The sequence below is a fragment of the Periplaneta americana genome, chromosome 10 (genome assembly GCF_040183065.1).
Source record: "Periplaneta americana isolate PAMFEO1 chromosome 10, P.americana_PAMFEO1_priV1, whole genome shotgun sequence".
NCBI lineage: Eukaryota > Metazoa > Arthropoda > Insecta > Blattodea > Blattidae > Periplaneta > Periplaneta americana.
The window spans coordinates 5,058,359-5,085,485 of NC_091126.1; the positions used below are offsets into that span (position 1 = coordinate 5,058,359).

The 27,127-nt window shown below is 36.5% G+C and overlaps 1 protein-coding gene across 5 annotated transcripts in view; it reads right to left on the minus strand.

Moving 5' to 3' along the window:
* Positions 1 to 27,127, minus strand: part of Shal (Potassium voltage-gated channel protein Shal) — a 270,375-nt gene that overhangs the window by 145,855 nt on the left and 97,393 nt on the right. The gene's annotated exons all lie outside the window — the stretch shown is intronic.

Genomic DNA, 27,127 nt, shown 5'->3' on the forward strand with positions numbered 1-27,127 from the left:
CAGAGCAGAATGTGAAGAAAAAAAATGGATAAGCATGGACGAATCACCGGACTCAAACGGTAGGAAAGTGGTAAACTTTGTGGCAGTTGTTCTAGAAAATAATGAAATAGTTTCCGAGAGGTGTTTTCTATTAGCATGTAGATGAATATCAGCCATCAAATCATGTAATGATGGCTCGCTTATCCAATAAATCTCTTCAGTTGTTATGGCCGAATAGGGTCAGCCTTGTTCTCACATATGGATGCTGCTCCGTGCACGAAGAAGGAAGAAGAAAGCTTCCAAAACATAATACAGAACATGGTTTACACAGAGTATGTGAGCAGATACATACCTTATACTCTGAAGTGGAGAAATTAATTTCAAACGGCAAAAAAGTGTTCGTGGAAGCCCGAACAAGAATTGATTTGTTCAAAGCCAAAAATCCAGATCTTGCACTTCCACCTAGAGTCTAGACCCATAGTTACTTGTTGGGGGACATGGTTAGAAGCAGTAATGTATTATGCAGACAATTTTGAAAATTTTAAATCAGTTACAGATGTACTAAATGAGGTTGATGCTTTAGCATTTGAAAATTTTCAACACTTACTCAAGGACAATTCCTTAAAAAATAAATTATCTCACATATCTGCAAATTTGAGTTTTTGTGTCATTCCATAAAGAAAGTAGAAACATTAACCAGCTCGTTGACTGAAAAAATGACTGAGGTGCATGGTAATGAGAAAAAAAAAAATCATTCACTCAGGGGTCCCAAAGTAGAACCTATTAAACAGAAATTTAAAAGTGTATTTGAAAATAATTATGGATTTCATACTATGTATAAAGTTTCCAAAATATTGGAAAGGCAAAAAAACGTTGGTGAAACTGAGAGTTTGTGTTAAGCGACATTCCTTTGACAAATATACAAGACTAACTTCCTGTGACGTTGAACGTTCCTTCTCCCGGTATCATGCATTGTTCCGAGACAACCGACATCAGTTTGTGATGTCCGTGATGTGTTAGTAGCTCTGCTTCCACTGTGCGTTGATATTCCAGTAACTAAGCAAAACGATGATGTGATGGACATAAGAAACTTGGGGAAAGTCTTCATTGTTCACTGCAACAGCGAGCTATATGAAGCAACCACTGTCTCAACATGATAGGCGAGTGGTTTTGTTATAATACATTCTTAAAATTTTGTAATACTGAAACAAAATACTTTTTGCAATTATTATACATATTTTCCATTTTTTTACTCTCTAAGAAAATAAATATTTTTAAGTTTTTTAGCTCATAAAAGTTCGTTTCCTAATAATTAAGCAATGCGTTAAATTAAATTGTAAATCTTTGAAGACCGAGTTTTATCAGGTCAACATGTTGGACTGTAACTACAGGTTAGGATGCTTCGTTAAGACACTTTCAACCCTAGAGTAAGAACAAACTTCTAGGGGCGTGCTTCATTGGTGGGACATAGAGCTTTGGTTGAGATTTTCGACACCCGTTTCCCGCTCGAAAACTATGACCAAAGTGAGGAAAGACCTCTGAGCAAGTACTTCAGTATTTTCCGTCAAATGTTATACCAACCCGCGTATTCATGTAATGTCGTGTGTATGATTTTAATGCTTAGTAACTCTGCTTCAACTGTGCGTTCATATTTTACATATAGCATCTGCGATTAAACAAAACGATTATCTGACGGACATGAGAAACTTGGGTGCAAACGGTCATTTCTCGTTCAAAAGCTCTGCCAAAGAATTTTCCTGGAGAGACCGGTGTAGTAAAAGTGTAGGTCTAAGTAACGACAGCCGATATTGCACAAACACGACGATGTCGCAGATCGCGGATCTGCCGAAGCCACAACTGAATAGGAGTTCATAAATGGACATTTCCCAATTCAAAAACAAACACACAATAAAATTCCTTCAACATAGTGAGTTTCCACCTAACGCAGCATAGAATGCTGACAAACATTGATAACCTACACAGGACTCGAGCCTACCCACAAGGTTCCATGTTCCTTGAATTTAAATCTAATGATTACGAAAATTATATTTATGCTCGACCATGCCGAAATGTAGTAATTATACACCTAGTAGCAGACCTTTAATGCATGTCATTAAAGTACACCTACTCATTAAAGGTCAGGTCTTTCAGCCAATGACGACTCAGGTTACAACTGTTCAGCCAATGACAGGTCAGCTTTCTACCGTTATAAAACCGCAAGTATCGATTATTCTCGGATATGCAATCGAAAGAGAATTAGCGAAAAGTCACGGAGACTGGAAGTCCAATACTGTCGCAGAAGGTTATGTTCTGTTACTATAATAATTAGTGTTAATGTAAATAATATTCAAATAAATTCAATTTGTCATCTCGTTTTTCAATGTCTAATTTTATTTCAATGTTATCTCTGTAGGTTCTTATGGCCTAGCAAGGGCAATGTGCACATCTGTTCCTCGGAAAAAATCAATACTTTCGCGTCTGCGTACATCTCACAACATACGGGACATTGCTCCAGGTCAGATACAATAAAATTAATAATATCAAGTTAGAAATATGGTCGAGCATAAAAAGTCGTATGAAACTCGCCTATAATGGTAATTAAGAAGCTCGTATGAAAATTATGAAACTCGCTTGCGCTCGTTTCATAAATATCCATACTCACTTCTTAATTACCTTCATTATAGGCTCGTTGCATAATGTACTATTATATGTCGTGCAAATTTAGGCTGAATTCTAAGACAATATGACTATTACTTCAGCAAAACAAACGTTCCATCCTGCGCTCTATTTGAAGAGATACTCGTATTACATCCGTCATACAGAAATACATGTCTACATTTGTGACGATATGAATTTTGTTTGTTGTAGAAGAATATTTTACAACAATCACACACACATGGTTGTAGCATTGTAATTAACCTAAAATAAAATTTTTTAATAAAAAGTGCTTCTACATTTTTTCTCTAAACGCCATTAGAAAATAAGTACAATTTCTATTTATCTTACGAAAGAGCTATTAAAAAAAAGTCTTAATTTCAAGAGCTCAAAATACAAAAACACTCTAAGCTGTTGGTACTGAAGCAGTATCGAACGAAATCAGAAACGAGAACGTAGGTTTTTATTCAGAAATTGGAATGCTATACATTACAATCATACTTACTTACTTACTGGCTTTTAAGGAACCCGGAGGTTCATTGCCGCCCTCACATAAGCCCGCCATTGGTCCCTATCCTGAGCAAAATTAATTCATTCTCTATCATCATATCCCACCTCCCTCAAATCAATTTTAATATTATCCTCCCATCTACGTCTCGGCCTCCCTACAGGTCTTTTTCCCTCCGTCCTCCCAACTAACACTCTATATGCATTTCTGGATTCGCCCATACGTGCTACATGCCCTGCCCATCTCATAGACTAATAATAATAATAATAATAATAATAATAATAATAATAATAATAATAATAATACTCTAGTAGGTTATTTTACGACGCTTTATCAACAGCTTAGGTTATTTAGCGTCTGAATGAGATGAAGGTGATAATGCCGGTGAAATGAGTCCGGGGTCCAGCACCGAAAGTTACCCAGCATTTGCTCATATTGGGTTGAGGGAAAACCCCGGAAAAAACCTCAACCAAGTAACTTGCCCCGACCGGGAATCGAACCCGGGACACCTGGTTTCGCAGCCAGACGCGCTAACCGTTACTCCACAGGTGTGGACTATAATAATAATAATAATAATAATAATAATAATAATAATAATAATAATAATAATAATAATAATAATAAATAATAATAATAAATATAATAATAATACATATAATAATAATAAATATAATAATAATAATAATAATAATAATAATACAAGTTAAATACATTTTAACATGCTGCTTTATTGATATCTTGGGCTATGAAATTAATTATCCAAGATATTATCTGAATCTTGTCTCAGTATTATATCAAGAACAGATGAAAATCAAAATGAAAGTTCTTGGTCTCAAAGCATACACTTTCCAAGAACACAATCTTAATGTACAATAAGCAAGGGTGGAAATAACGGAAAACTGCGTAGTTTAAAGGGATGAAATATACTATTCTGTGGGAAATAATGAATTTGTACAATATAAAAACAAAAATTAGAGCAAAATTGATTAAAATGCTGTTAAAAGAAATGTTTCATGCAAGGAGAAGCAACCGTGAAGTCTGATAAATTAGTTGTAATGGTGAACATTTCTTTATTTTCTAATTTAATAATCTACTTCAAACACTATAATCCGCTGAAGTTCAAGTTGTGACTCCGAGGAAATGATGATTCGGCGAAGCCAAAGACGTGAAGTAATCGAAAGTGATCTATTTAAAATATCTTTTCAATATTTACAAAAGGAAATTGAGACGCTTTGTCAATTGCTCAGTTATATATCGTCGCTGCGGAGTAACGGTTAGCATGCCTAACCATGTTGCGCGGGCTCGGGTTCAAATTCTGATTGGCACCTGGTAGAGGTTTTCCCTCAACCCATTAAGAGCAAATGCTGGGTAGCTTTCGGCATTAGCCGGCATTATCACCTTCCTCTCACTCAGACGCTAGATAACCATAGCAGTTGACAAAATGTCATAAAGTAATCAATTAAAATATGATGTAATTTTATCCGCTACATGACAATGAGCCGACCCACGCCCGGGCACGAGTCCCGCTTGCTAACTCCATCGCAATAGATATTGAGAAGACGTCCGACATAAGGAATCAAACACTGTTCTTCCAGAATAGGAAGCTAGAGCTCTTCATCGCAACTAGTAGCTCTCTATTCTATTGCAGATTTCTGCTTTTCATTTGTCTTTTAGTGTACTGCAACATAACGGGAAGAAAATACAAAACTGCAACAAGAACTCAAGAGTGAAATATCACAAGAAAGAAACAGGAGTCATTCAATAATCAAGACACATGACGTAATAATAATAATAATAATAATAATAATAATATAATAATAATATAATAATAATAATAATAATAATAATAATAATAATAATATGGAATAAATCTCACATGAAAGCAATTCTCGACATTATCTACACTCTAAAGTTACTTACCACACTAAATATTCATGAGAGAATGTCTTCAATAAAAGGTAATTGTTTGCCGTCAATATCCCAAATGTAACTTGCTTGAAACGATTTGGGAAATTAACAAAAAAATCTTTAATATTCCTTTACAGCTATTAAAAAGGTAAAATGTTAGTAATAAATTAACATCAAGCAATGCACTAATCACAAAACATCAGTAATAAAGTGTTGTACATAAAATTAAATCTCACACTGATACGATAATGAAGACAATATTCCTTAAAAATGGATCAAAGTTGTCAGTCATTCAGCAGTGTGTGGATTCTAATTATAATATTGTGCTATACATTTGTTCCTATAAGGTCAGAATGAATGTACCGGCGCATAGGCCTACATACGTACATGCATGCAAGCACATACATACATACATACATACATACATACATACATACATACATACATACATACATTAAATTCATACAACATAACGTAAAAGAAAACACACCATATAACCTAACATATAGCATAAAAATAACATATTACATAAAACCTAACATAAAATATAACAAAACATTAAACATGTCACAACTCAACACAACGTAACGTGCATAAGAAAACACAAAACAAAACACAACAATAACATATAACATAAAACACAGCATAACGTGCATATTCATTTGGACTGTTCCAATGACAGTAAGACATAAGAACAATAACATATAACATAAAACACAGCATAACGTGCATATTCATTTGGACTGTTCCAATGACAGCAAGACATAAGAACAATAACATATAACATAAAACACAGCACAACGTGCATATTCATTTGGACTGTTCCAATGACAGCAAGACATAAGAACAATAACATATAACATAAAACACAGCACAACGTGCATATTCATTTGGACTGTTCCAATGACAGCAAGACATAAGAACAATAACATATAACATAAAACACAGCACAACGTGCATATTCATTTGGACTGTTCCAATGACAGTAAGACATAAGAACAATAACATATAACATAAAACACAGCACAACGTGCATATTCATTTGGACTGTTCCAATGACAGCAAGACATAAGAACAATAACATATAACATAAAACACAGCACAACGTGCATATTCATTTGGACTGTTCCAATGACAGCAAGACATAAGAACAATAACATATAACATAAAACACAGCACAACGTGCATATTCATTTGGACTGTTCCAATGACAGCAAGACATAAGAACATTAATATATAACATAAAACACACCATAACGTGCATATTCATATGGACTGTTCCAATGACAGTAAGACATAAGAACAATGCCGATTCACTCCCAGACAGTAGTCCCTGAGTAAATGATCGCTTCAATTTTTCAGGATTAAAGTGCGCCTGAGAGGTTGCTTGGAACTTCGTTCCAAAATGCCGTTAAGTGGAGAGACTTCGAGAAATGAGTTAAAGTTAGCTACTCCTATTTTTCAATGCTGGTGATAGGACCACACGAACAGCTGTTAGTTCCGGTGATAGACTATAGCGCTTCCAAAACAATGTCAAATATAGGCCTTCTTTCAAAAAAAAATCAGTCCAAATCGAGCTGATTGTGCATTCGAAGTGTTTTAAGTATGTCTACCGAAAAAGAATTCAGTTTCATTCAGAATACATTTAGTGAAGAGGTATTCATTATCTTGAAGGAGATTTGCTTCATGTACTGGACACGGAAATGCGACGTTCTATATTATGTTGGCTAACATAAATCTACAGTGTCAGCTGGTATATCGTGACGGGATTTGGCATTGATTGTTGAAAATGGAAGTTGTTCAGTAAAGATGCAAACAACGTCGGCAGCCGGAAAGAAAGAAGTAAGAGACAAAGAGAAACTGAAACGAATAAACAAAATTATTGTTTATGTATTACTTTCAATATTCATTAGAGCAGTTTAAAATGACTTCAAAAGTAAAGTATACATTAAGCCTATCATATATATTTTTTGTTGTTGAAACTATGGGACATTTTACTATCGACATTTTTTAAAAGGAAATTGCAGTTCAAAGATAAATGAAACCGCTATGTAAAATTGGTATACAGCAGTTAAAAGAAGGAAGAACTATATTCAATTTAGACAACTGTACTTTTAACAATAACCTTCATTCATGTTTGCTTACTTACATATTTGTCACTGGAATGAATCTTTTCACAGATTTTTCTGTGACTCAACAATCTATCATACATTTCCGTGCATGAGAAGTTGAATTTACACTGTAACATTGAAGCATTTGCAATGGTATTTTCACATGACCAGTACTTATTCATTAAAAAAATACATTCTAGGAGTACATTCGAGCCTGGAGAGCAAAGAATGAATTCTGTAATCAGGGAGAACTATTGTTGTAAGATTTTTCTCCTTCAATACTTTGAAAATTGCCACCCACCTATCCTGTACTGCTACACTGTTAGCATTCCAGTCACATAATTTTTCTACTATAATGGCTCTAGACATACAAAATTCATCAAACAAGAGTGAAATTTACCTACATCTTGTATTGTTGAAATACTGGCGTCTACATCTGACCATTGTGACAGACGGACAGCCAGACAGAGTGATCGTGGAGGCCAGATTATGTAAAAATGCCGGCAATTCATGACAATGAATAAGGCCGTTCCAAGCTACAGAGGCAAGAACTCGTCAAAATAGCACAAGTATGTTCAATATGTTCAATTTTTATACAGCATTTCAAAATGAACTTTTATACTAGGAAACCGACATTAAATAATCGGAAAGAAGTTTGCCGACATGATTTATGAATGAAACTGATTTTATTTTTATGTAAATTATGCTACGAACAAATATTACAGAATTTAAAGTTCCCTGTCCTTCCTACAACATGACAATGACCTGAATGTTATCAACACGCATAAGAATTGCAGTGTTTAAATCTCTGGCAACTTCATCTCATTTCGCTACATAAATTAATTTCTTGGCGATTCGCCATATCTGCTTAAACCCTTTGCCCTGAGGGGAATGGAGAGATGCATGCACTATAGTTAAAATATTAATTTCGGGATACAGGAAAGCATGGAAAGTAAGAAAGTGGCATAAACACACACCAGCACAACCGTTTAGTGCACTAAATATTTAGAACATAAATCTTGACATGTGAAACATTTAGCCAAACTCCCTGCAACCAATGTACATAGCCAGAAATAGGATCGTAAAATGTGGAAGTTAACTGTGTTTCTGCGCATCATTCCGACCTGGTAGTTACCACTGCGTTATGGACTATATCTTGGCGCTAGGTTTCTAAATGCGGGAAAAGTACACAATACGCATAAAGCCTGTAAATAAAAAGAAATTCACCTTCGTTCACTGAAAGAATGCATTCTTGCATATAGGCCTATCACTAAACTCTGTAATGAAGACGCCTAAGACGCAGGTCACTGTGAGTGACAGCAGGGGCAAACTCACTCCATTGAATATGTTGCACTAGTCAAAGCAAATATTTATAATTTCAATACTAAACAACACATTTATATTCATTTTACATTTGCATACCACCAAGACTCTAAACTATAATAAACTAGCTGAAGCTAAAAAAATGATATTTCAAACAGTGAAACATCAACATCGTTAGCCTGAGTAAAAGGGGAAGACAAACTACAAAGTATTTACTTACAGATGTCTTTTAGAGAACCCGGAGGTTCACTGCCAGCCTCACATAAACCTGCCATCGGTCCCTATCGTGAGCAAGATTAATCCAGTCCCTAACGGCATTCAATTATAACAAAACTAACATAATCCAATTTAAATCCTCGCAAATTTCAAGCCCAATAATATTAACAATAAGTCCATAATAGAAACAACAACCAAATTTCTTGGCTGACAAATCGATAATACTGTACGTTGAATTGGAAAAATCATATTAAAGAAATTTCTCCAAACTAAATTCAGCAAGTATTTCTATTAGATCTATGCAAGAGATAGTAAATATCAATACATTAGAGCGTCTCGTTTAGGCACAGTTAAAACGTAAACAAAGTGCAGGTAACGTGTGGGGGGAAGGACGAGCCGTACGATAAACACGAGGGCTGCACAAAGTTTTAGTTACAACATTTATGACGGAGCATTAATTGAAATTATATTTTCCAAAAATACACAAAACAAAAGAACACAAATTGCATAACGTTATCATATACACATTTTAACAAACAAGCAATAAAATTGTAACGTTGAAATAATTCAATATAACAAATCAAATTTTGCTACTTATATGATGTTGCTTTCAAGCAGCAATTCTACAGTCATGAATTTCATTTTCTGTTTGAATAACATAATATCACTGTCTTCTGTGGCCGAATTAACAAAACTACAGTATACTGATCTGAAGTGACAACACTATTTTCTAAACATAATTATCCCTTCTCAAAGTTCAATTTATTCTGATACGGTTCAGACCAATCTACTGTAGTTTTGTTAATTCGCCCACAAAAGACGGTGATATTATGTTAGTCATACAAAAAATGAAATTCGTGACCGTAAAATATGCTGCTTGAAAGCAACATCATGTAAGTAGCAAAATTTCATTTGTTATATTGAATTATTTAAACGTTGCAATTGCTTGTTTGTTAAAATATGTAGGGTAAGGAAAGATATTTTCGTGATATTTTTAATATCATGGCTAGTTTTTCTCCATTTTGGGAATTATACTATATTTTTCTATTTCTATGGCATTATTGTAACAAAATATATAACAGAGAGGTGTATTTTCTATTTTTTTAATTTTAATTATTAATAGAAAATAGGATGGAAAATGTGCGTGTTTGGTATGTAATTTCGTCATAGGGGTATCTAATTTCTTGATAGTAGTAAGGCAATTTCGTGAATGAAAGGAATACATAGTTATTTCATGTTAGGCCTACTTTATGTTTATATAAATTCACAATAGTTTTTTTTAAACACTGAACTATTTCATTACCTCTTATTTATGCAAGCCTATAAATATATTTCAATGGCATAGAATATGTCATCGTTTTAGCAGTTCATAGGATAGTTCATGAAAAAAAATCTTCTAGACTACTGTCTTTGAAATATATTAGGCTCAATAAAGAAAAACACATGAAACAAGGAATAAAATATGAAACATAAACACATTTATGACCGTTATGTAGAGATAGGCCTATTTTGATTAATTTGAACATTTTACTGGGACTGTTGATGTAAAAATAAGAGATCGTCCGGACAGCTGTCTCTAAAACATCTTAGGGCTAATAAAATTACAAACATTAAACACGAAACGTAAACACATTTACGACTCTTGTGACTTCTCGGCAGCAAGATTTTTAGGAGCCCTTGTTGTGAAATTGTAGCTATCTCTGTTTAAAATGAAACCATCATCATTTACTGGCACTTTCGCTATCTACATTCAACAAATATTCTCGCCCGACACTCCTGATTATCTGGTGTGCCACTTTCTTAATTGGCACCGTCAAACCAAATCCCAACTCTTGCATTTGTATAATACGAGGGTGGATCGGAAAGTAACGCACAATAATTTTTTTCTCCATTGGTATTGCAGCTGAGATGTTGACATTTCACCGAGATATAGTTTGAAGTTTTCACTACGGACACACTACGCAACAAAGATGGCGCGCAGGTTACTATCGTCAACTTGTGAAGAGCAGCGAAGTGTTGTGTGATTTTTGTGGGTTAAAGGACATTCTCAGGGACATGTGTGGCTGTACGGGGAAGACTGTATGGACTGTAGCAATATCTCCAGGGGGTGCGCATTCTTCCCAGACGGCGTGAGAACCTTTGTGATTCTCCACGTTCTGGGCGGCCGGTAACAGCTGCAACCCAGCGGAATGTCAATTTTTGGGTGGCAGTCGTGATATTTTTTAAGTGGTGTTACGATGTTGCCTCCGACACGCTGACAGACGCCAAAATATTACGAATATCAGCTACCTTAGGAACAGGGACAAAAATCATAACGGTTTTTCAATATGTGGAAAATTCGTTCAAAATGGTTTTTGTTATTTAGATTCTAGTCCAATAATATGTTTTACGTTTGTCCGAGTACATGGTGCATTTACTTAAATGAAATGGGAACAAAAATTCTTCCTTCGTGGCTCTCTTTTTTGTCACGTTAATACTTGAGAGACAAATATAACCAAAACAGGCAGAGCACAGATTGCTTTGGGCTTAGAAAACGCACAAGAGAGATATAAAAATATTTCACTTCACTCCAATAACTATGAACAGGTGGTGAAATAACTCCATGCCGCATATCACAGCACTAGTTCCTTCTCTGTTCCTATTCAACAACAATGACATTGTCACTTATTAACATTATTGAACAATTCATAACTGCTTCACTGTGTCAATATTATGGCTGACTAGTTTCGATGTGGTTTGCTTCATTCTCCGAAGTCCAGCGAGTTCCAGTGCTATTATGATTGGAGTTCGTGATATGTTCTGCGTAGGATGAATTGTTGTGTGGTTTGATTATGGCTGTCATATGTTCCTTGTAACGTTTTGAAATGATAATTTCAAATTAATGTCAGAAATTCTTTTTAGATACTCACTGAAAACAAAACAAAAAAAAAAAACAAAAAAAACCCAACTACACTGGAAATGTCACTCATAAAAGGAAAGTCCTGTGGTCTGAAACTTAAATCTATGGCTGTGTGATATATTTACTGGAACAACCTGAAAAGGTTTAGGAACAAAGTGAATTGTGAAATTAATTAATAATGAACATTTATAAATGTTAAATGTTATGTTTTATTTAACGACGCTCGCAACTGCAGAGGTTATATCAGCGTCGCCGGATGTGCCGGAATTTTGTCCCGCAGGAGTTCTTTTACATGCCGGTAAATCTACTGACATGAGCCTGTCGCATTTAAGCACACTTAAATGCCATCGACCTGGCCCGGGATCGAACCCGCAACCTTGGGCATAGAAGGCCAGCGCTATACCAACTCGCCAACCAGGTCGACTAAACATTTATATACCGGTAAAAAATGAACAACAGTGTGAACAAGCGAACACGAGTTCGATTCAGTGAAGAAAGCTGAGGTTTCTAGTTTCGTTATGGGATTACTATCAAACAGTGGCCTTGCATCCAACCGACTACAAACTTAAGAAATATTTGTCCTCATAAGAATCTAAAATACCCACGAAAAGTTCACAGGAGACCAGAAAAGAGAAGCACATTGAGTTCTCATTGGAGATGATGGATGTTCATGACGATGGTATTGACAACGTATGTTCACGAAACTGTGTGATTATTATTATTATTATTATTATTATTATTATTATTATTACTTACTTACTTACAAATGGCTTTTAAGGAACCCGAAGGTTCATTGCCGCCCTCACATAAGCCCGCCAGCGGTCCCTATCCTGTGCAAGATTAATCCAGTCTCTATCATCATACCCCACCTCCCTCAAATCCATTTTAATATTATCCTCCCATCTACGTCTCGGCCTCCCTAAAGGTCTTTTTCCCTCCAGTCTCCCAACTAACACTCTATATGCATTTCTGGATTCGCCCATACGTGCTACATGCCCTGCCCATCTCAAACGTCTGGATTTAATGTTCCTAATTATGTCAGGTGAAGAATACAATGCGTGCAGTTCTGTGTTGTGTAACTTTCTCCATTCTCCTGTAACTTCATCCCGCTTAGCCCCAAATATTTTCCTAAGCACCTTATTCTCAAACACCCTGAACCTATGTTCCTCTCTGAGAGTGAGAATTATTATTATTATTATTATTATTATTATTATTATTATTATTATTATTATTATTATTAATCATACAAATTATGCTGATAGCATATAGTATGATTGTTGGTTTCTGTGCTTTCAAACGTGGTTAAACGATATCTTCTTGTACACTTTCATTTAAATTGCATTTCTGAATCGAAAGCATCTAATCGCCCGTCACTTACAATAGTGTGATGGATTAAAAAGGAAATTTTGACATGGGAGAAACACTGGCAGTAAATTTCATCTAAAAATCTCTCATTCAGAAAGCCATCTTTATATGATGAAATGAAATCTAAAGCACAACTCAAGAAAACCACGCTGTGACTCTTCACCATCCTCACCACTGGCTCGTAACGGATTTAATAATGAAATATTTCAATGACACAGTAATAGTTATTTGTACAGTTAGCGCGGAAAGTCGCTTTTTACACTAGTTGCATACATTATGTATTGTAATTCCATACCTTGAAGTACAAAAAATGAATTTAAAACCTGAGAAAATTAATATTACGCTATGATTATCAGAGCCTGTCGTAAGTTGAGGTAATAACCATCTTTAGTTATTCTAACAATTACGTCTGGTAGGCAACTAGTCAATAAAATTTATTTCATATTTACTATTTTTTATTATTTAATCAATTTGAATTCACTGCAAGATCAGTGACTATAATGATTATGATAATTTACCACATGAAATTCGTGCAAATTACCTTAAAGGCAAAGACTTTATATGACAGGGAATACGAGTGTTCATGAACTGGGTTAAGGAAAAAGCAATAGCGTATTTTGCAGAGAAATCAAAGTGGACGTAAAGAAATCTGCTAACTAAAACAGACTTTCCTCAAAATAAAGTCGGACAGACACAGACATTTAAGAAGCAGGAAAATCACCTGACAGCACATGTCTTATGATGAAAGTTGTTTTGTTAATGGGTTAGCAGGAGATTGTCTCCGAGGTGAACTTGTGAAGATAGAACTGATGATTTCAAAGATGAAGGGTGTTCTTTTATATTGCAAACACGTACTGGACACATATTCACAATTCCAGATAAGGAATAAAATAGCGTGAAGCCCATAGACATTGCAGAAAGTACATAACTCTTCGACCAATAAATGTAGCCTACAACGTCGACGATCCACTCTTCAGTAGGCCTGTATGAATGGAAGTGCCAAGCCTGACAGTAGAGGAGTAACGGTTAGCACGTCTGGATCGTGAAACGGGCGGTACCTGGTTGAGGCTTTCTGGTGTTTTCTCTCAACCCATTAAGAGCAAAGGCTGGGTAGATTTCGTTGACATTATCACCTTCATCACACTCAGACACCAAGTAACCATAGCTGTTGAGAGAGCATCCGAAAATAACCAATTAAAAACAGCTAAGTATTTGGAAATACCTACGCGAGCCATAGATTCAGGAGATCTTCAGCTACTCGTTTTTAGGGCGGACATCCGAAAGTGTGAGTTTATCTTTTAACATGTTGGGCTAGCATTTTTATAGTGCACAATGTTAAAAAAAGAAGAGTGTCCGCTTTGTGCTGTCTGTCTAGTGCGAGTATTTCAATATCTGCGCCTTGCAATTAAAATACGGCTGCCGAGGGACGCATAAAGAGCGACAATGCTAAAAATTATGGTTTTCTGATAAAATAAGTTCAAAGATCTTTTGATATGTTTTTTAAAGAAATGAATTTCATTCAACAATTTTGTTTATATTTCAGGACCGCATTTCATTAAAACCTTATAAAGCTGTGTATTCGTCCATCATGATCGTGGGTGAGCAACTCGTGCTCTCAAACTGTCAACACAATCTCAGTGCAAGTGGAACGGACCCTGTACTAGCTGTAGTGTCTGCATGCAGTTCTTGCAAGACGCAAGTTCGCTCGCGTCTGCAGTAACTGGCGGCTCGTTTTAAGTGAAAAACAATATAATCCGATCAGATCATTTCCCTTTAGAGATGAGTGGAAAGAAAAATATTTTTTTTTTATTAAGAAGGGAGGTAAAGCATGTATTATGTTCTATTACACTTTCTTACGCATGACATTTTATATTACAAATAAACACAGTGAAGGTTTTAGGCTGGTATTCACAGTCGACACTTTGGATTAGTAATGAAATACTCTCTGGATCTGCTTTACAACAGCTAAAGGTAAAACTGGGATATCAACAAGGTGAGACTGACATCAAATACCGTTAGCACGTTGTGCGTGCGAGTTATAGAATTGTACGACATATTATGATCGACTAGCTAAGAGCATTTATGGATAAATTTGAAATGTGGCAGTATCATGTAGAACATAGACAACTTCACTTTCCCTTACTATAAACTATCTTGAAGTGTGATAAGAAAATCTGCTTATCAAATATAAGAACCTGCAGCCGATAGAATATCCTGAAAGTTTGTAGCTTGTATTGATAAATCTGCAGAACAGCACGCCACTCATATTCCAACGGAATCAGGAATCGAAATGTTCGTAATGCTGTCTAAGTCAGAATTTCCAAATATACTCTTTGCTTCCACATTATGTCCAGAGTTTAATATAAGATAGAAGTGTAAAAGCTCTCAACGTACAGAAAGAGCTCAGAAGCAAGTTTATTTCATTTGCCGTGACGTAAAAAAATTACTTCCTTGACTTTGTGATTGTTTGCGAACACAAACTATTACCTCTCTGAGAACAGAGGAATACTCTTTAATGTATAAAGACGTGTAAATTCTCGCGTTCTATGTTCCAAATAAGACATACAATAAGAAACATTAACGAACAGTGTAATAATAAATAAGTGTTGCAGTTATTTTTGTTGTATTTTGAAAAGGTTGTATACAGTTTGTGTTTCCAGTACTATACTAATTTACAAATCTAGGAAATAATATAATTTTGTTATGTGTGTTTAGGTACAGTCTGTCTAAAATTACTATACTTATTGTACCACGCGTCATTCTGAAATTCAAATCATAGAGTAGATATCATGACCACCTGCATGAGCCGCCAGAGTGCACCGTGGCAGTGAACTGCTTCTGCAGCGAAAATACAAACAACTTGTAATTGCTGCGGTTGGCTCCGTCTGTATATCTTTCCTTATATCCTTCTTTCTTTCTTTATTTCTTTATTTTTAGCACTTCGTGAGCATGAGTTGCCCATCCATGATCATGACTGTTTTAAGTGGGACTACTTGACTTAACTTCCAGCCTTTCCGATATGTTGGGGTGACAAAATATTTCATAATATATTAATGTTCGAATATACCAACTTGTCGGCCTCAACCTTGCTGACCAACACTGTTGGACCCAATATGTTACAAGATAAACCCATCTTAAGAATGAAATGGCGAGGGGGAAGGAAGTCTTCATATATATTATGTGGCGGAAGGTTACGTGGAATTAAAGCTGATGATGTTCATTAAATTCCGGTGAAGAAAAAAATGTGATTCAGACTAATTTTGTACAAAATGTGTCAAATCCTAATTTTGTTACCTTCAATTTATGGAGATGTAAACATTGTTAATGTCACTAAAATTAATACTTACAAGTATTTCAGTAAGATGTAAACACCAATAATAAATTATTTTGTACATTTTTTCTTTTACTTTGATAAATTTTACAGCAAGTTCTGTAGCCTAGTGGTATTTAATATGAATTCACTTTATCGCCCGGATTTTTCAACATCTTCTCTATTTACTTAACAGGGTTTCAGAAAAAGGTTTCTTTAGGCCTACGTACTGTCAAAAGCCACACTCTACATAGGCCTACTAGTATTTCAAATTCATAAATTTACGCATCGAGTTTGTACGTTTGTTATTTTATAGAAATATTTAATTATTTTACGAAACTCGGCTCGAACGACAATCATTGAAGACGAAAAATCTGTCTACCGAGACATTCTTAAGATTCAATCGGTTCCGTTGCTCGATTAGTCAGGTGAGTTTGCATCGCTTACGCTTGTCTATCTGTGTTCAGAACTGAAAATAAACAGTATCGAGTTTATTTATACCGCCTCGCTAAACATAGTGCTTCCACTTGCAGAACAGGGCGCTTGCAAACAGTTGACATTCACTTCACACCGAAAGATTATCACTTATCATCACTCCGGAGTGCAGCACTTCCCGCCAGCCACGAGTGAGGGGACGCACTCGCAACACAATCTGTGTTCCAGGATTGCTATCGGCTTGAGGATATCAGTCCTAGCGTCGATTCTAATTTTAATGTGTGCAATGTGAACGCTAATATGAGAGGAAATAGTGTCTTCTTCAGATGACGTCACGCACATTCACTCGGTTTTTCTTCTGGCTGGCGTACTGCCTGTGACTGAAAATAATTTGTGAAGATACATATCACTGAGAACGCGGCAAATGCAATCTTATATGAATAAAAGAAGGCTTCTGCTACTCAACTGAAACAGTGATAGTAGCTGTAAGAATAACCGAGCTACTAACTGATGACTGATGTCTTCAGCTTTACGTGTTGGACGAACCTCTCTCTGCGTGTACCTAGGAGAGTTCTGTTTATAAACCTACGTCCATTATTTTATGTTTTCTGTTGTCGTGTCCACTGTATCCCGCTACTTGGGCATGTATACAGCTTCTACCAAAAGTTAAAGAACACCCCTTCAAAAGCGATGTTTCACTTTTGTTCTTATACTTGAAGAGTCCACTGCGAGAATGATGGATGTCATTTGGAATACATTTTTCAGGAGAAGCAATTGAAAGTTAGAAATGCTTAGCGCTCAAAGCTTAACTGTGATTTTCCGATCATTACTGGACAATGACTATCAGTGTTAATGCCATATAACTCTCTGTGTACATTCTAAGGGCCGTATTCATAGACATTCTTAACACAGGCTTCCGGTGGATGATCAGCGAACTAACGTTTTTCGTATTCATAAACCAGTGTTAGCGATATGTTATGATATGAATCCTGTACAAGTAACCAGTCGATAGCCGGGGCTAGTTTAGCACGCTCGTAGCGCGGGCTAGCGAAATGTCTATGCACAGCGCCCTATATGTCTTAAGCTATGCATTGACAGTCTTGATTCATTTTCGACAAGAAAGTGACATCCATCATTCTTGCATTGGACTCTTCACTTGTATCAAAAACCCTGATCATTATACAGAGACCAAATTCCTGTGAAAATTTAAGTTTTCTTTACTGCAAACCCAATCTCTCTATCTTTAGAACTGTGAATTACACAACTTTTCTGTTATGAAAACTTACTGAAAAATTGCATTTTGTGTACGAAAAAACTAATTACTCCAGATTGGGTGCACTTAGGTTAATGAATTTTGGGACAGAGTTAGTTATTGTCTCTAGTCATTCTTCCACATCGCAATAATCTGCTACTTCACGTCCACACTCGCTGAATTTCGACTCATTTTCAATTTTTCAAGGAAGAAGTCTAACCTTCCCACGCTTGTAGGAAACTCTACTAAAATTGGAGGGAATAAGCTGATAGAAGAGTGCTACCGACTCCCAATGTGGCAGTGACGGTCCAAGGTCAATTTGTCGCGAATTTCAAACACAAGATAATTTTAGAAAATGACCATTTTTCCTAAAGGAAAAGGAGAAAAATGTGGATTATAATGCGTGAACGAGCTGTCACAAATTTTTAAACAAAAAGTAATAATTGCACAAGAAACCTTCAGATAGGCCTATGTCTAACTCTAATCCAAAATTCACTGATCTAAGTAATCACATTGTGGATTAATTAGTTTTTCCTACAAAAATGCAATTATTCATTAAGTTTTCATAAAATATAAATTACTATATAATCCACACTTTGGAAGGTAGGGAGATAGGGTTTGCAGCAAAAAAAACTTCATTTTCACATGCGTTTGTTCCCTATATCAGAGACTTTCACACAAGTGCAACATCACTTTTGAAGGGGTGTCCTTTAACTTTTGGTAGAAACTGCATAGGGAGCAAAGTATAATACTCGACGTCCACACCTGTGGAGTAACGGTCAGCGCGTCTGGCCGTGAAACCAGGTGGCCCGGGTTCGAATCCCGGTCGGGGCAAGTTACCTGGTTGAGGTTTTTTTCCGGGGTTTTCCCTCAACCCAATATGAGCAAATGCTGGGTAACTTTCGACCCCGGACTCATTTCACCGTCATTATCACCTTCATCTCATTCAGACGCTAAATAACTTTAGATGTTGATACAGCGTCGTAAAATAACCTAATAAAATAAAAAAAATAATACTCGACACTTTCCCATTGCCGTGTCTTCGTGTATGTAAATGTAAAACGAACATACAACATGCTCTAGAGGCCAATGTGAAAATGTCTTAAATTGATAGGTGCCGCTAGTTCAGCGTGGTACAAGGTAACAGTTAACATAATAAGGGCAAACGTAACAGCGGTATTAAGTCTTGTCTTCTTTGTCAGAGATATGACATTTCTTCGTGAGAAGTGTTCGAATTACATCAGTAAGCATTTTCAAGAAAGTGACACACACATTTATTTTTAGTGACAAAAATGAAAATCGATCTCTTGCTTATGTTTACAAAGTTTACAGAAGCAGAAAACATGTCCATTATGAATACAATACGTGAGCGAGTCTTATGCGTGAATGGATATATTGTAGGAATACCCTGCCAAACATGTCCCAGTAAGGTACTGCACACAATTGCTGCTTTCTATCGCCGGGCATTGAAGTGGGGTATGCGTCCGATATTCCAGTAAAGTTGTTCCGCTTACGTCACGGCAATTTTTATATTTCATATCTGGCAATGTTAAAAAAAATAAACGTAAGTTAACTACAGATTTTAGATTTATGTATGTTCAAGCTACAAAAGAGAATGGAAGGAATGTCTTTTGTCCACGATTAAGCCACAAGTATTGGAGCTTTGTTTCTATACGCACACGTAGGCTTCTTTCGGGATTTGACTCCGATGTTTGATTGTGATCAATGACAGTTGTTCTGTAATCACTAGATGGAGTTTCGCAATATTTCAACCAACTGTTACATCATATATTTATGATAGGCACCGGTTGAATTGCTTTCATATTGTATGGTTCACTTCAATTTCACTACAGCATTTTAAACTAATTAAGCATCTGAATTAGGGAAGGGGAAATATAAATTCGTCCGAAACTGACTAACATATCGCATTTCGAAGGTGTGACATTTTAATCGAACATGTAAACTCGTCCGCCTAGCGTTCATTTCTTTACATTGGTAACATGTAAACTCGTCCGCCAAGAGTATATTTATTAACATTGGCAACATAGGAGCCACTTCAGAAATTACAGTTATTTAGATGAAAATGAACCAATAGTTCTTATTTAAGTTTCTAATAACTAGGTACGAGTACGTGTGAATTGGCTTTCAGAACGCGTTCATTGCGTCTGTGTTAGCAGCACGTAGGTCAGGTATATGTTTACAATGGGTACGATCAGTCGTTAACCAACATTCCTGGCTAGAGTAGCAGCGGTGATGTGTGTGTGTGTGTGTGTGTGTGTGTGTGTGTGTGTGTGTGTGCGTGCGTGCGCAAGGGGCATGGCAGCAGTTGTGGTACGAGTGAAATAGGTAAGGGCCAACTGATAGAAGGTGGTTATAAGTAGGCTTCGTATTCCAGCTACCTAAAATCTGAAGTTAAGGACACATTGGGTATATAGTACGCCGAACACAGGTAATGCAACGGATAAAGATATAAACAAACAGGTCGTCGCTGCGTGTTCGTGGAGTACAGTTAACTCCCGACAGTCTGAAGCTATGCTAGTAAACACTTGCTTGAACCGTGATGTTCATTTTCGTCGTGATCTTTGCGGTGAATAATAACGTGCATTCGTAAATTACGGAAATTGAACATATGCCGATGTCACTTGAAATAATTTTGTATTGCAAGAAATTCTTTCAATAACTGGCGTTCAAAGATATCTGACCTACGATGTTGTGATCGTGTAAGCGAATTTTTCAATCACGGGATAAGACAGAACCAAAGATAAAAAAATTGACAAACTTTGAAAGAGTTCCGCTGGTTCTCAATAGGTGGCACCATTATTGGAGCGGTTAAAAAGGTGCCAAGGAAAATTATTATGTGGATTAAGAATAAATTATTCTCATAATTGACAATATCAGCAGTTTCCAACTGTTTCACAATGAGTAAAGTGGTATGAAAAATTGAATTCTATAATGCGCGTATATTTTTGTACGACTATTATCATCGCCATCTATTCATAGAAGTAATGACTAAAGAAACTACACTTACATCAAAAAATTATCGATCACTATCGATTAATGGGGTCAGATATCTTTGAATGCCGTGTATATGACGTAATTGGTGCTTGATGTAGTATTCCTATTGTCCTATTGTCTGATATGTTTTCGTATTTCATTAGGATATTGCATATGTCGCTTATCACTTAAAACTCACTAATTTTCTATGTACTTTTCTAGAAATTCCCTAAAATGTAGATTATTTAATTTATTATATATCTTGATTACACAATTTATTAATTGGGACGTTAGTATTGAACATCATGTTAGGCTACACAAATCCATGCTAAACGTCGAGTTAATATCTTCATAATATTCAGATTGTGATAGTACTGGTTCCTTAGATTACGTTTAACACAATTTCTGTGCCTCTTGGTATTGCATTGTCTTTCAGTGCGCTGTTTTGTCACGTTTACGTTTATTTCACACAATTTATATGTAATGTTGTCTATATTGACAGTGAAAATATCAGTTTAAATATCGTCAACTATGCCCTGCAATATTACACGCTAGAGAGTCTTACCTAAGGCATTTTACATCTGCAATGAACCTTCAATCAGCCACAAAGATGTAGTTATTTAAATAATAGGACTAGTAAGAGCAGTGATCGATAAGGCTACTCGCTATGACTGCGTCCCGGCTTCGACTTGCTAGAGGAAGAGGGCAGAGGATGCGTAGCCTATTTTGTATACGAACGTACCTGTACCTGCGCTGTGACGTCACATATACTTCGAATTAAGCAACCTCATTCCAGTTTATAGGTAGCTGAATTACGAAGGCTAGTTATAAGTATTCTTTCATTCGACGTTGTCCACTGGAGAAAGTAAAACAGATTTGAGAGACGTCTGATATGATTTTATGGACTGGATTAGGCCTAATCTTGCTCAAGATAGGGAAAGATGGAGTTCTTACGTGAGGGCGGCAGTGAACCTCCGGGTTCCTTAAAGGTCATTTGTAAGTAAGTAATGAAGGCCTAATGACCTTAACTCTACCAGACAAATAAATAAATATTACTACTGCTAAAAACGAGACCAATCACACATAAGAAATGAAGAAAAACATTTTTCACACAATACTGTCGCAAATAATTTATGTCAAGCACCGTAATTCCAAAATACATTATTCCGATTCGTGCCTAATACTACAGCAGTATTTATACCGTTTCTATTGTATTCGATGAAGTAACCAATGATCGCCTCCGATGCAGTTCAGCTACCTCAACAAGCAATATGAATTGCGAAATGATTGTTCTGGGCAGACGCGCTCCACATTTGCATTCTATAAAAAGACTGACAACGTGCTTTCCAATCAATAACGCGCACAAGCACCGCTCTTCCTGCCCTGTAATAAAACCTTACTTTGTATGTGATATCATTAGCGAATGTGTGGGAGAGACTGTTGTCACGGAGAAGTCCCATGTTCGACCTCGGAATTCCGTTTATTTTGAAGTTATAGAGTTACGGGAGGAAAATTTCCTTGTAGATAGCACAGACTTACGACCAGATCCTCAGCGAGTTCTACAGTGCATCATTTTGACGATGGCGAAATTTCACTGCATATGGAAGAGGTGTAAAATAATATGGAAAAAATTCAGAAGGGATCACAAAACAAGTAGGCCGAAGAATAGGACCAAGCTGTACGGAGCTGCGATTATTGTGAAATGTAAACAGGCCGCACGTTAACCTCACCCAGTCACTTAGTGTACAGAGTTTCGTGAAAGACGTAACAACGATCAGGCCTACAGCGGTTCTGTGGTACGCCACTTCACCCTTCCTCCCCTCAGACGTGTACGCATGGCTACTATGCTATGCTACGGCTTATCGATAATACTGTAGTTGTAAATCTGTCCACGAGTGTAGGCGAAATGACTCGAAGGACTCAAATTTCCGTTGATTATTCTTGTAAATGTCATTTATATTGAAACGGATCACATAAAGGTAAATACCTTTGCAACTGCTGAATGTGGTTTAACTATTATGATTTGAAACCTCTAACCAAGATGGGGTTAATTCATGTACAGTTTTAGACAAAAAAATTTACAGGCTGCCACACGCTAAGTCCCCTTCGGATTCCGTGAGAGCTTACTTTTATGCACGGCTCGCTGTTTTTCCTTTGTTTTATTTGTGTGTTGCTTTTTCTGTGTCTCTATAGGTCGAGTGTTATGAATAATCTATAACGAAGATATGTTCAAGGAATAAATTAGGTGCAAAATAAACATACTTTTTCTAAGACAAATTTCTAAACTATATGACATATTCCAATGAAGTAAACGGCGATCGACAGACGTAGGCTCATCGTATTCAACGCGACCTTAAATCGGTACGCGTGACTTCAGGTAGCGATACGCGGGAGTGGGAATTTGAGGTACAAATCGGCGAGTCGCGCGGCAGCCGAGGCAGTGTAACTCGAGAATGCGAAGCGATAGGACGTTTTCAGTTGTGTCACACGATTATAATATACCAGACTACAATCTAAATTGGGCAAAAGTCAGCAGTCGACAAGTGAAATTGGAAAAATTCGAGCGAGGAAATGCACAATGTCGAGGCATAAGGGAGCGGCTGTACAATCATCGAGTAGCAATCGATAGAGCAGTCGAAATGTTCACTCTCATTTATATAAGATGGCTACTTTCAAGTGTCCCATTACAGCGAAGATATGCCAGAATTTCAGAGAATCTGGTAAGAAGAGTTGATTTTTATCACTGCCGATGTTAACAGCAATTTTATCAGCGACGTATTCACGCATAAAACTTGAGGCTGTCTCTCCGATAGAGGCTAACACGATTTTTCCTCCTAGAATTTATAAATTCTCAATATTCCTGGAACCTTCGCACAGGAACATGCCGTTTTCTAACGATGTAACGAACCCTAGCATGTGACATTATGAAACTAATTTACAAGAAGACATTATTCATCATCATCATTATCTGCACCCACCATACGTAATTACTAGACTTCGGTGAATTGCCACACGCAGCATGCAATCAGGTTGCCGATGTACGGTAGTATAGAAGAGATGAGCAACAGCCCGGTCTCGTAGTATAAGCAGTTCATGTTAAGAGTTGTGACCGGTCCAAATAGATAGAGCAGCTACAGCTAATGTATACCTATGTAAGCACTTGTTTATGCATTACTGTGGTTGGAATAGTCAAAGCTTAACATTTGTTCAGTGCAGACAAGAATTCAATCAAACATACTATAATGAGAGTGTTGCTGTTCCAAACAATTGCCCCTGGAATATCCTTACCCCCGTAGCCAGTCTTGATCCGTTGGAAAACGTGGTTGGATGCTGTTAATTATTATGCAAAATATTACGGCAAAATATTGGAGGTAATTGATGCATTGGATAGCACAGACAGTTCCGCTGTTGAAACTGTAAAATCATTGCCTTCTGAACAGCTATTGGAAGATATTCTGTTCATTGATTCTAATTTTAAAATCGTGTCCAAAAGCATCACCCTGTTAGAATCGTCTAATCTACAACCCTCAGAAGCCCTTAATATAGTGTATAAAGTATAACAAACCGTTATCCAAAATAACAATTCACTAATTTCAGAAAAAGTGAAATGTAAGTTGAGAAACATTATTGCTAAAAATTCTGCCTATTCACAAATTCGTATTATAAATTATGTATCAGGTCACGACAAGACGTCTGAAGTTGGTGTACTAAAAAGTAGCGACTTTCCGTTCTTCAAATATGCACGTATTACATCGTGTGTTGTTGAACGTACATTTCCCAATATAAAAACTGTTTAAGTGACCATCGGAGGAGGTTACTTTGCAGTCGCTCAAAATGTACGTAACTCTTCACTGCAATGCACATATTCAAGGATGATGTGAGTATATTACATTAAATTTTAAGGGTTAATATATCTCACTACAAAATAATTGTGTATTTACATGTTTCGACGTTTCCTACTTCAATGACCATCCATTATATTTCTTGAATGCAGGATACAGGTTTTATTGTAACCGTAGTACACTGCTCAGTGTTTACAACAGAGGCATACTCCATTCATTGCACGTCCCCTTCTCATACAGTCTATACTGCGTGCGTAGTAAACCTTACGATTCTCGTGGCAATTCCACGAAGTCTAGTAATTACTAAGGCTGAAAAAAGTATTCGTTGTAGGCTATGCTGCATCGTACGTAGAGCCAGGCTCCGTGTTTACAAAATGCTTGTGTGCACACTCGACTAATTACTGTACAGTCCGCTCCGTATGAATGAACTCATAATAGAATTTACATTTACAGGATTACTTGTGTTTCAAATTTATTAACTCGGAATACACATTGAATTTACAAAAAAATATCAGTATTATCAATGAAGTTAAATACATTTTCCCCAGGTTCTGAATTCAGTCGTCTTATCTGTTCTTTGTTGGATTTTTGTTCCCGCATTCTGATACAATCTCACGTCACTTAAGCAGGCCTACTATTGAGAAGTGTCCAATGTTCACTCCGTCTGCTACTTACACACAGTAGAGACACCCTGCAACGAGACGCATTATGTAAACGATGTATATAGGAAATATTTACTACCCTAATACCAACACTTTTCTTCAGCTCTAGTAATTACTTCACAGAACCCCGTGTACCCCTTCATTGTTGTGTATAAATATGATGAATGTATAAGATACTGCAGAGATGTATAGCAGAAACATGTATTTTCATCTTAATAGTCAACACTGGAGAGCTACATACAGTGTGATCCGTAACTGAAGACCCGCGCGTTAGGAATCAGTTCTGTAGGTCTTTTTAAGCATAAAATATATTAACATGGGTCCGATTGTAATTAATTTGAAAATTATTCGTAAAAATCCACACGTCATACTGTGAATCAGAATTTGGAGTTGCTTGCATCGTAATACAAACATTGGAACATAAATTAACGGAGGATTGCGCTGTGACATGAAGTGCGGAGGAAAGGGGAAGATAGATCTGCCCTATTGTTCACGCTGCACGTGCCGATATACGGAACACTACGTGCGCTATTCAAATCCGTGCGGCCAAGTGCATTCAAGTGGAGAAAGGGAGATTTGAGAATTTGCTTACAAACTGAGGCACGCTTGTTTTATTATTAATGCTGTATTTTCAATTAATATTTCAGTGTATTTTAAGTGAATAATTCTTAGTCCCGCTCAAAAACACACTGCTACTTTCGCAGAATTCAATCAGCTGTAACTCAGGGTACGTACAAGACGGAGCCTGGTTCGTTACCGAGTTGGTCGCTCGTAACCTAGTTGGTCGTTGGGCAGAAAGTCGGGGTGTACAAGACGGAGCCCAGCCGGTTACCGTGTTGGTCGCTTGTAAGCTGGCTGATGGCTGGGCAGAATGTCAGACTGATGAGAACGAAGCTTGTTTGCGCCTGCCAGTCAGTGTAGCTGACCTTACTCTGCTTTTTCAAAATCATCTTTAAAACCAGTAACAATTATTTATAAAAGTGCCAGGATGGATTGTAATGGTCTTCAGGTTCTCCTAAACGTAGGGCCTACCTTAGATATTTGGGTACTTTCAGCACGGAAATAACCACGTAAATAATTCCACTTTTCTGGAAAGCGTCATAATAAAACCCTTTCATGAAATTCCATATAGTTCATTCTGATACACATAGAACATTGATAAAATAATAAGCTTTATTAATTGTCAAAAGGTCGGTACCGGTAATTATATTGTTTCTAAAATCGTCACTTTCTGTAAAATATATATTTTTAATTTACAAAGTTACTTATTATTGATAACCATTTCATACCACCTCATTCTAGTGCCGAAATCAAGAAAGCATGGGGCTCTATCTCCTTGCCCCCGAAGTGCTTTTATGGCATGTTAAGGAGCTACCTTTATCTTTATTAGTATTCATTTCAACTCCTACTTCATCTCACAATTTCACAATAAGATATGTGCTTTGGTGGTCAGGTTGAGCCTGATTTCAGAATTTGTAAACATTGACTATCCCACCGAAAAATTGTTTTAGAATTTAAAGTGCTGAAAATACATGAAATTTATATCAATGCATTATTAAATTTTATATATAAAAATCACACATATTTCAGATCATACACTCACAAACAAAACCAAAAGCATGAATACAATACGTTTGTTGGAACCCAAGTGTTTAATGAGCACTGCGT